The 12,253-nt window shown below is 40.3% G+C and overlaps 1 protein-coding gene across 4 annotated transcripts in view; it reads left to right on the plus strand.

Moving 5' to 3' along the window:
* The window catches only part of zfhx4 (zinc finger homeobox 4), a 93,742-nt gene extending 91,620 nt beyond the window's left edge, over positions 1-2,122 (plus strand). For all 4 annotated transcript variants that reach the window (XM_084939080.1, XM_084939079.1, XM_084939078.1 and 1 more), the window contains exon 12: positions 1-2,122. This exon is cut by the window's left edge and continues 2,249 nt beyond it. The gene's annotated coding sequence lies outside the window, so the exon portion shown is untranslated.
* Positions 2,123-12,253: the final 10,131 nt, after the last annotated feature.

Raw genomic sequence — 12,253 nt, forward strand, 5'->3', positions numbered from 1 at the left:
ATTTCCCACCCCCTTTTTTTCTTGTAGTATATACTAATCTGTGCCAACTTTTACCTTCTCACTTTTACCTCTGCTCACACCCTTTTCTGAAGAGGTAATAACTCTAGTTTTGATAGACTCTCGGATTATGTGAATATAACATTTTTCATTTGTGAATTGCTGTACTGTTACGGTACCTGCTTGTGTCTGGACTATAGTGCACTTATTTTGTTTTAATTTGTCTTTTTATTATTTGAGTAGGCCATTTGTTAATTTAATAGAACTTTTCTGTTTGTTTGTATGTATGTATGTGTGTTTTAATTATTATTTGTGTCTATTGCAGCAGCACATTGGTCCATATTTGTTACAAGATTGATGCCTAACAATCTAGAGACCTATTTAACAATTGGTGCATCCATGAAAGCAGTACTGTATACTTGAAACTGTTAAGGTACAAGTTGGTCACAATGTTAAAAAAAAAAAAAAAGGTATGATCATTTGCTATACGTTTGCAAATATGCTGCTTTAAAAGGGGGACAACAGCATTTGTGTTGTATATTAAAGCATTTTCATGTACTTGTAGGACTTAAAACAGTGTTACACCTATACGCAGCCATTGAGCATGTAGGTTAACGTCCTCCCATCAATTCTCTGGGCACTTCTGATGATTTACACTTAAAGTCAGCATTTCATTTTTTGTTTTTTTTCCATATTTAGTGACTTCAACATTGCAAAGTATTACCTTACATCATTTTGCTGCTACTGTGTAATGTTAATTTGCCTGCCATAAATTCTCTCAACCTTCTACCAGACAAAATACTGATCCATTACTTGCTTTGCTTTGCTTTGCTACGTTTTTTTTATTTTGCTGTGGAACTAAGAATGTGAAAGCTGTCAAAGGGTGTTCAATTTTTTAACGAATCACTTTCTAGTTTGGTAACCAGTGTGATTCATTCCAAAGTAACAGAAGGCTATTTGTATGAAAGAAAAAGGCTTGTGAACAAAGAAAGCTAAGCTGTTGTACATATTCGTAGTTGGCTGTGCATGGTACAAATTTATTAATATGAAGAAATGCAAAAATGTATTGCTTTTGGTATTTCCTATTCTGAGATGAGCAAGTAGCATGTAATGCAACTGTTTGACAGGTTAAATCAAATCATGCTTAGTTATTGTTTCAAACAATGAAATCAAGTAACATTTCCTCTTATGTTTTATTATTGTAAAGGTGTTTTTTGTTTTGTTTGTTTTTTGTTTCAAAGTTTTAAAGCAAAATGTCAGTTTTTAATTTTCTGTGTGAGCTTTTTAAATGTCATTATTTGGATTTTTAGTATTTTACATTTACTTTATTCCTGAAGACACTTTTCGATTGTGTTTCATAAGAGACATCCTGGCCTCCCAAGGTGCAATTCTGCCATTGTACAAACATGAGCGACTGTCCTGATTCCAAAGGCTTTCTCAACTCTGGCTTTTTGCCTTTCCCCACTCTGTGGCTCAGCATTATAAGACTGAACTGTCAGCTGGCATCATGTGCTAAGATGCTAGCATCAGACAGGACGCTTTCCACACCAAGGACTGGTAAAAGCTAACAAACCAACAAAAAGGATGGTCCAACAATACAACTGTACATAGATATTGCAACTGCACAGCAGCCAAAAAAGAAAAAAAAAAAAAGAACTTTTTAAAAAAATGGATGGATTGTGTCATGTTTATGGGGACAGCCTTCAAAAGGTTGAAATTGGAATTGTTCTTTTGGATGTCAAAGGGATTTTCATGGCGCAATCATATCCTACACAATATGTACTCTTCAACATCTGGGTTACATAGGAAATGCACCCTGAGGTTTTAATAAGAAGAAGCCCCTATGGCTAAAACTTTAAATAAACTAAACCAAAAATGTTATTGATGTTTTATATATAGAGAGTAGTCGCATTAGTTTTTGTTACTGTACTGTTTGAGGTCTCAACTGTACCGTATCACGGTAATAACATGGTTTTGAAACCTTTTTTTTATTTTGTCACAGACCTGTTGTCATAGTTGAAATGACGTTTATTGTAGATGGTATTTGAACAACTTCTGGAAATAGTTCATCAAGTATGTTTGTTGCTCATTGTTGTGATACATTAAAAACTGTATCTGCAAACCAGTTTGGTCTCATCAAATATTATTTCATTTTCACTAAGAACGCTTTTGTGGTTTTGTTGTGTTAATGTCGTCCCTTTAATTTTATTCAGTTACATTACACGTTTTTTGAACTGAACTCAAATGCAAAAAACAAAACGTCATGTGTTGCCAGACTAGAATTTCTTTAGTCTTTATCACTGTACTTGTGTTGGGTTTGAATCCCCCATCTGTGTGGAGTTTGCACATGCTCTCCAGGTATTCAGACTAGATTAATTGGTGATTCTAAAATGTCTATAGCTGTGGATGTGAGTGGATGGCGACCTATCCAGGGTGTACTCCATCTCTTGCCTCGTAGCAGCTGGGTATGTGCTCCATCCACCCTGCAACCCTGAACTGGATAAGAGGAAGCTGATGGATGGATATAGTGCTTTGAATATCATTTGTTATAGGATTGGAAAGGTAAATTGGAAGAGTGTTTTAGCTATTATTGTTACAGTTTTATATAAAATTATTTTCTCTAAAATTTCTAGGGCAGTTCTAGATGCATGTAGCAATTTAGAACAAAACAACTGATTTACCACACATTTTGTAACAGGTTTGTAATCCAGGTTTCATAATATGTTACAATACACCTTTCTCAAAACTCACCTGCACTTGCATTACATAGCATATATATATATATGCATTATTCATTTAACAAAAGCTAAGCCAAAATATAGGAGCATTGTGTTAAAAATTAAGTATACCCTTACTACTTCCATAGGAATTAAGAGGTTATTTAGCAGCTGGGCACTTTTAATCTAATGAATGGAATCATCAGCATGTGTGGACATCTGTACAAGAGTTTTAGTAGTTTCTTGGTCTGAGGCATTTTGGCTGCACATCAACCTGGGAAGGGTTTTAAGCCCATTTTCGAAGTCCACTATTCTACAGTGACCCAGATTGAAAGCATTCAGACACTTGCCAATCTTTCCAGGAGTTTATATCCCAGGAATTTCACCACAGTGTCAACCACTGCAAGGCTCAAAGAATCGCACAAAAGAAAAGCACAAGAGCTAGATTTTAGACTCTGCAGGGCTCACTTACCATGTTGAATTTTCAAGTTCATGACAGCACAGTTAGAGAAAACACTGAACAAATATTGCTTGCTTTGAAGGGTTTCCAGGAGAAAGGCTCTTTTGTCTAGAAAGTACATGGCAGCATGCTTATGTTTGCAAAGTTGTCTCTGAACAAACCACAAGATTTCTTGAACAATTTCCTCTGGATGGATAAGACCAAAGTGGAGATGTTTGTCCATAATGCACAGCACTATTATAGCTGAAAACCAAACACAGCACAAAGACCTCATACCAACTGTCAAGCACAGTAGCAGAGGGGTGATGATTTGGCTTGTTTTGCAGCCACAGGACCTGGTTACCTGTCTGTCACTGGGTCGACCATGAACTTGTCAAAGTATTCTAGACTAAAATTTGAGACCATCTCTTTGACAGCATGGCTGAAATTGGGTCATGCAGCAGCAAATCTACAATCGCTGAAATGGCTATTTCAGCCATTTCAGAATGGCTAGAAAAGAGAGGAATCAAAGTTTTGAAATGGCCCGGTCAAAGTCCTGAACTAAACCTGATTGAAATGCTGTTTCGGCACCTTAAGAGAGCTGCGTATAAATAAATTCCTGCAAACCTCAGTGAACTGAAGAGTGGACCAAAATGCCTTCATAACAATGCAAGTCGTACAGACAGCAGTTACATCAAGCTGTTGCTGCTAAACGTAGTTCTACAAGCCACTGAATCATGGGCATGCACTTCATTTTTTAGACACTGTTTCTGCATTCTGGCTTAGTTTTTGTTAAATGAATAATGACACAGTGTGATATGTCATACACTGCTGTTCAAATGAATTTTAAGACTTGATGTGTTGCGTCACCATCCCAGCAAGAATCATCATCATTCCAGTCACTGACCAAAATCCGAAATCATATCAAGGATATTTCCTGTCATTATGCTATTTGTTATAATCTGACTCTAAGCAGATGTGGGGGATTATACTGGAAGTGTCTGGTAATCTGGATTTGGTCAGGTGCTGTTCTCAAACCCCAATCATGACGATCGATTAAAAGATGTGCAGCCACAAAAGAATGCCAATTTTTTTTTTTACCTGGGCAGTTCAGGTCGAAACATTAACAATTAGAGAAGAGAATCTAAGAGAAACATTTTTTAGTTTTGATGTCTGGATGGGTGGATGTATTCTTTTCTAAAATAATATTAAAAAGTAAAATGGATACCAGTGTCAGACTGGGTGCCTTTTTTTTTTTTTTAGATGTGAGGTCAACAGAAGCTGTCATATTAAAAATTGCACCTCAGGAACACCTCAACACAATATATCACACCCTGCCAGCGAGACGTGTCGGCCATCAGTGTCAGGGTCACGGAGAAAGCCGACATTCACAAGTTGTTAAATCCACCTAATGAAATTTCACAAGGGCGGCAAAAATGAAGGGGGAAGATGGGGATCTTTTCAGTCAGAATCAGTTGTGGCCTCCATTGTTTCACTTCACACACTTCAGTGTGCAGTGAAAGAGCCGCAACATGTAAAAGCCTGAAAAACAGCGTTTCTCTCCCCCACCCTCCCTGTTCTCCCCCTTCTGACTTCACCCCTCGCCCTTGACGAATGTGCTCAGCTCACAGGGTGCAACTGTTCTGCTGAATGGCCCTTTCCTGTTGCTCACCCTTAAAGCGCAGGCGGTTGCCGATTTAGCCCACCCCGCTTCCATATTATGGGATTGAATTGCGTTTGACCTTTGTGGAGAACAATGGCTGAAGGCCTTTCATTTTTCTGGCCTTCTCAGCGCCTAGAAGAAGGACCTCTTTACATTGTGTTTTCACTGTAGTCTGCCAGTAATTCACAGGCAGGATGACAGAGTAATCTGTGCACAGTAACATGTGTGTGTGTGTGTTTGCAGTACTGAGGGTATACACAAGTGTGTTATTGTTTACTTTTTATAGGCCAAACAAAGCATAAAGCCTTAAAGCAGAATTTTGATGTGACCATAAAGGGCCCACCCAAACCGACTACCTAACTGCACTGTCCCAGAATGAAGAGGCCCACTGAATTGAAGAGTAGTTCAGAGTAGTTTAGACACAGCTTTGCTAAAGAGGCCACAGCAGTGAGCGCTCTTGCAATGAATACACGATAAAAGGTTTACTGTAAATTCTAAATGGCGTTTTCTGAAACCCATACATCACTCATGACCATTAGGTTCCACCCTCACTGCACAGTGCACCCTTCTAGCCACAGCTTTCCAGATGATACAGTACAGAGGCTGCAGTGGAGGCAGATCTGGCTTTGAATAGCCTGCAGCCAATGGATTTTCTCTGGATAATACAATGTTTGGGACAGAGAGGCAGGGATTAGTCCAGACGGATACATCCACCACCCCCCACATGCCCAATCTAATTAGACTGGAATCAGTTTAAGATGAAAGCAAGCCCTAGCATCACCGCACTAAATACTGGAATTAGTATTCCCCGCATGGGAATTTAATGATGGAGACTGAAAATCCAATCACATTCAGTCGCAGTTTAGCCCCCTCATGCATTGGGCCTGGACAATGATGAAACGAAAGAACAACAACAATGATTTGTCTGTCAATAGATATTGACCAGCACCACATCTAAGGCCACTTGCACATTGGCGTTGCTATGTTGTCATCATTTAATGAGGATAAACAGCTTATAATCGGATATTTAGACAGTCTGTTTCTGATGTAAACCTTTGTGACATTTTGACTTTTCGAGAGATCATAACCAAAATGAAGACAGAGGGAGCGTGTTTTACAATAAACCTGTCAAATTTCGGTTTGTTTGTTGAATAAATATGTTCATGTAGCATCTGTCGAATTCAAATCTATACCGCATGTGTACATTTCCACATTTTCCAAGTCCCTATGTTGCGTTTGGGCCTTCAAAAACAAGGAAAAGTTAACCTCTGTTGTTTGTCGTCTCTCATTTGTTCTTTTTACTCAGAAGACTGCATTTGCACATCAAATCCTTTAACAGGAATTTGTGAGGTTAGCTATTAATCAGCTCCTTACATCAAAGCCCTGATTGTTGCATAGGAGTTGAAACTATCAAGTTATTATCATGCAGACGGTTCTTTTTTAGTCCTTATTACGTTGCATACTTTGAGGCCAGACTTGCTGATAAAATAGAGCACATTTTGCAGCACACACATATGAAACATTCTCATAGTCTCTTGACTTTATCTTGCCCTTATTATTAGTATTTCCCTACCTAAGTACATGCAGTCAAGGGAACTCTATTTTAAAACCGCTAAAATGCAAGCCATATTTCAGCGTCAGGTTGGTGATTAACTGCACAGACTGGAAATAACTCCCGCACCTGGGTTCTATCCACCACACAATATCTCCTACACCTGCGATTCATCCACAGAAGCATTACACCTGAGAAACCATTGTCCCCTGTGCACAAATACTCAACATGAAATCTTATTATTTATTGCTAGCTGTATTTCGGGGTATGCACCAAAACAAAAACTTGTTGTTTTCTTGGTAACAGGTGTAATACAACTTTTTAGACTTATTCAAAAACTGATTCTGCAAAACTTTGCTATGTTTAACCCACAGGGGGGTGGGATTCAGTGGGATGTTGTTTTTTTTTGCAAATAAACATATAAATGCTATTTATACAGTTGGCAGGGCTGCATCAGTGGGGAGGAGGACGTTGAAAGAGGCGACAAAAGGCCCGATTCGTGGAGCAATGCATTCTTTAATGTAAAAAAACCCAAACATTAGCAGCATTTTGTCTGGATTTAGCCAGGTGTCAACAAAAGCCTCGCAGAAACTAACATATGAAAAAAAAGGCAATCTAATCTTTTTTCTCTATATCTTTCCTTTGGCCTTGTTGCCTGTAGTGTTTACTGCTGCAATACCTTATTTCTGAGGTACAAAAGGGAAGAAAGAAGGTGAGGAAAATGGAGGGGGCAGGAGTACACCTGCCTTATTATTGCAATGTGGATGAAGGATACAATCACTGCTGGCATTTCTACAAAACGCGCAGCCAACTAACACGTTTTTTTTTTTTAAGTGAAAGAGAAGGAGAGAGAGGTGTGAGAGAAGACGCGAGGGAGGCCCAGGAGAAAAATAAAGAGACGCAGACAGACAGGCCAACAGGTTGACAGAGACCGAGTGTCAGGGACAAAAGACGAACAGAGAGAATGGAAGAAAGAAAGTAGGTGATATAGACAGCGAAATGAGCAAGTGATAGAAGTAAACTGAGAGTGAGAGCAGGAGAGAAAGAAAAGGAGGGGCGACCTGAGAGAAATCAAACATGGGCTCAGTGCAACTGAGGTACGTCGGCAAACGAGCATGTTATGGCAGCCCGCTGGGACTTCCCCGGCAGATCGTGCCGTTTCCCAATCTGTTCTGAGGAGCTGCACAGCCCCACATGGGGATGTGTGAAGGCGTCAAGATGGGATTGCTTAAGACAGATGAAACAAGGTGTTTTTTGATGCCATCTCGAGCGGACAAAAGCCTGATTTCCTGTTTTGCCTGTGACACAAAGGGTGCTGTGTAGTTTGCTGAACAGTTCAAGGCTTTTTGTTGTCAGGGCTGTAAATAACTAAACACATGAGATGTGAAGTTATGGAGGGGTTGGATCCACATGCCAAAAACTGAAAAATGTGTGACACATTTTCCCTTTTTTTGGCACTTATAGTGCTTTAACACCTGTAACAAACAAACAGTATTACAGTCCTCTCATTGCATTTCTACATATTTTCATTCAGAGTGGTAATGTGAACATTGTGGCGCAGGCCTGCTTAATTTCAGACAGCCACGGCTCTCTTTGCATTCACCGGACCTCTAAAACAATAGCACAGTAATAGAGATCATTGTGTCAGGCTTTGTTATATTACTTTACATTTTAAAGGGTGCTGAGCTGCCAGGCTAAGGTTTTTACAAGGCACGCTGAGTCATTGGGGAAATAAGGGAGCAATGGAGGAGGGAATGAAGGAATTTTAAGGGGGTGATGGAATATGTCTCACTTTTTTTTGTTCACGGTCGCACACAAACTGAAATCATAGCATGTGCAGTGGACGAGCTGGTGGTGAGGAAATAGAAGCTAAATGTGAAGTGACACCGTGCAATCCCCAGGTCATTCACATGCCCTGCTCTTAAAATCACAATGCACCACAGCTCGCAGAGTCGCACAAAGAAAATGATAAAACAACCAAATGAGAATGCCTTGTTATTTATGGAATCGCCGCCAAACAGTTGAGGAGATGCGTTGACATCAAATTGGCTCAGATGCTGGCTATTATTAAGGCCCTCTTTGTGTATCAACTCAGCATCCTGGCAGGGACATTTGTAACAAAAAGCTTTTTTAATGTTTAAATGAAATTTTTAATGAGACCCTGTGTTGCTTTTCCTTTCGAGTCTTTAAGAGCCCTCTAAATCATTAAAACTTGCGTTTCTTTGATTTCAAGGTCATTTGAAGAAATAAGGCAGTCTTAAGTGGCCCTCGGACCAAAAGTGGCCTATATGCCAAAGACCGCAAATGAATGTAGCCTAATGCTTTTTAATTTGCATTCATCTTTAAAAACACAGAAGAGCTATCTCCAAGTTATAATAGGCTGAGATGGCAGTTGGAGGCCCTCTAGTCATTAGTACCAATGCAGCTCTTCTAAAATGAAGGCCTTTCTCATCTTGTTTTAACTTAGGCCCATTACTGCAAAGATGCATTAGCCTGTTGTCCATTTCTTGTTTGGCTGCATGCGATACCTCCGACTATTCCCGCATTATGCCCACATATACATGTTCGCGTATGCGTATGGATTCACCGCCTTTTCCTTCCTGTGGGCATAAAAACACGCATGCGACACAGCTATTCAACAAACACACGCATAAAGACAAAAGAGAAACGGGGACCTTAGGAGGAGACAAAATGCATTGTTTGCTTAATCACATGTTATGAGATGTCTCTCTGTAATTATGTTGTCATCTGCCCGCTTCAACACGGGGAAAACTGGGCCGCCAAAGCATGCCTTGTTCCTCGCTCATAATTCCACACTTCAAGCTCTCAAAGTCAAAAGCGAGGATTTCTTTTTTTTTTTTTTTTGGTTGGGTTTTTTTTTTTTTTTTGCAGTCTTTCGTCTTTTCTTTTGTGTATTATTATAACACAACTGTTTAGAAACTGAAACTGTGGCACTTTTTTCCTCCCGCAGCATTCATATAAAAATCTATTTGACAGGCACTATGTGTCAATTTCTAGTGCATATGAGTGTAGAGCAACAGATGTGCGGTTTAAACATACTATATTGAACTGATGAGAAGGCAAATACCAGGCTGTCCGATTAAACACATCGAGATGAGTCTTTCATATTTCCTTTCACTCCTCCATCTTTTCATTACAGTTTTGCTCAGTTCCTACCTCTTTTCCCTTTTTCATTTCCTCGCCATTCTTTTTCTTCTTTATCTGCCTCTACTCTGTGTATGTGAGTGTCCTTCTCTCATCCTCCCCCCCCCTCCTTTTTTTTGTCTCTCTGCAACGATAGGTGGTTTGTCGGAGAAAAACTGAACATCTCCAGTGAAATTGGTTTTCTGTGGAGAAACTGATGGATCACTCTGTGTTCCTGACGGGAGTATAAGGGATTGTTTATGCCGTGCAGACAAATGCATGAATACACACACACACATATACACCCATACACATATGCAAGGGTGAGAGGACGAGGGGATTGTTTATGCTGAAGCAGAATGAATTTTTATGAGTCGTAGATTGCTGTTTATGGGGAAATACACTTTTAAGATGCGAGAGATGTAATCTAGATTGTAGCATGACCAACAATGAATTACTGTTTTTTTTTTTTTTGGAGGCAACAGCTGCAGCAGCCTTCCTCTCACCCTCCATTTCCTCAGCACATGCACAAACACTGGAACACACACGGCACAATTCAGCAGCGCTAATGTCACTGCTTTTAAATGGCTTGACGCATCCTGTAAATCAGACAAATTCACATACAAACATAGATTAAAATGTGAACCAGGGGTGGTGGAGGGTGGTGGGGGTGACAGACAGCTGATCTTCACAGACAAAAAAAGGTTTCTCTTTGTCATATTGTTGTTATGTTAACCTATTTCAAAAATCCATAGACCTAGAAGTTAAACAAATGACTTCTTCCCATTTTTAGGCTGAACTTATCATAATTTCTCTAATACCAGCAGCCTCTTTTCCAAGAAATGAGAAATTATTCCATTACGAGCCACCTCTCCCCTCCTCCTCCTTCGTTTCCTTCCACAAATATGTGCATGTAGTATTAGACACACACAGCCTGTGCATGACAGAGGAAGACCTTGCTTCAAATATAAATTTCACACCAACGAGCGTCAGATGCCTCTTTTAATCGCACACACATGGACAAAGCCTATAAGACATCCTTAACATTAACATCAACAAGGCAAAAGACTTCAGCTTTACCATTTTCTCTGCTGGCCTCTTCACGCCTTTGCAGCCCCCAAAATATTTTCTTTTATGTGAATGGCTACACTGTGGGCCTTGGAAACAGAAACTCTGCACAGACAAAAATCCGAAACTCTCTTATCTGTCTTGTTTGTGGTGAAATGTGACTGTAGAGATGACGATTTCACTACGGTTTACCAAAAAAGCACAATGATAAAAATTAGCAGCGCTAAATATGCAGCTTCTTGTGCAGTCAGCTCATATAAATGTGTGTTTAGAGGAAAAACGTCTTTATTCAGTGATCAAATTCATTCCCTGTGTCTTTTCTCTTTTTTCCCTCTTTGTCCTGAGTTTTTATCAGCACTCATGCAATAACTTGAGCGGAGAGATGGAGCAAATGTATTCCACCCATATGTATGAACGAATGAATGAATATGATTACCATGTCTTGGACCCTCTCAAGGACATAGTGCTATGCTTTCTATGTGTGTGTTTGTGTGCATGTTTTACTTCTGCATCTTTTTGCGCTGCTTGTAATGCAGCTAAACACAGTGTTTACCTTTGTCCATGTCTCACTTATTGCTTTGAGTGAGATTTTTGTTTTATTTGTGCCTGTCTTCATGCGCAGCTAAAGGCTCATGCTTGATGGGTGTCCTCTACAGACTCTGTGCTTTCTTTTTGTTGCATAATTACAATCTACTTCATCCCCCGGTGCACACGCAAGCAAAAAACCCATCTTTTCCTGCTCTCCTGCGCTGCCTCCTCAGAGGCGGTCACAATCAAATGTAACCATTTGCAGGTGACGTACCCGGGAAATGCTGTCCTGTAATTGTGTCACTCTGTCTTCCTGTGATGAGGTAGCTGGTGGCTTGCTGCCTACCAGCCTGCGACTCACCAGAATTACCAACTGAGGGGAGAGAGGGGCGGAAGATAGGAGGAGGGGGGGGTACCATTAAAATGCAAAATCACCACTGCGGTGCAGTGCGGCGCCTTGCACCCTCACTTTTTCTCCAAGGCAGCCATCTTATGATGGAATGAGTATGTGTTTGATGGTGTGCAAATGTGTGTCCCTTGGACTCTGTGCATGTGATTGTGCGCGCTCATGCATCTATATGTCCATGCGTTTGATAGAGTGTAGATTTGAGCTGCGGCGAGGAATGGTGAGATGGTGTGGGGCTGGCAAGCAGGGTTTGTGTGTGTGTGCACGTGTGTGTCTGTGAGTGTGTGAGGCAGGGGTGATAAATCAGAACTAGGTAAAGGCTTTTTAATGCAGCGGACCCCTCTCCCAGCCTCCATCTTCTGTCAAGGCTCAGTAAAAGATGAGAGCCCCCTGGGGAACAGCACTAGCCATGCACCAGAGCAGGGCTATGCCTCAGGTCTCTCGTACACACGCACACATTCTCACACAAACACACACACGGTGACAAAAGCAAATCCACTGACTGGGCCTTGTGAATGAGTGAATACATGAATAACTGAATCTACAGAATACTTGAATATATAAATAAAACTTTCCACAGGAGCCACATTTATTGATGAACACCTCCCCCCGAATAAATGTGTTTTCCAAATGATTTCCAAATGAGTTCCTAAATGATTTATGGCTGGTGATATTGCATTTAGATCAGAGAAAATATTTTCGCAGAAAACAGAATGAATATTTGGTTCATTCCTGCCTG

Source organism: Perissodus microlepis, chromosome 9 (genome assembly GCF_051167445.1).
Source record: "Perissodus microlepis isolate ML-2025 ecotype Zambia chromosome 9, ASM5116744v1, whole genome shotgun sequence".
Classification (NCBI taxonomy): domain Eukaryota; kingdom Metazoa; phylum Chordata; class Actinopteri; order Cichliformes; family Cichlidae; genus Perissodus; species Perissodus microlepis.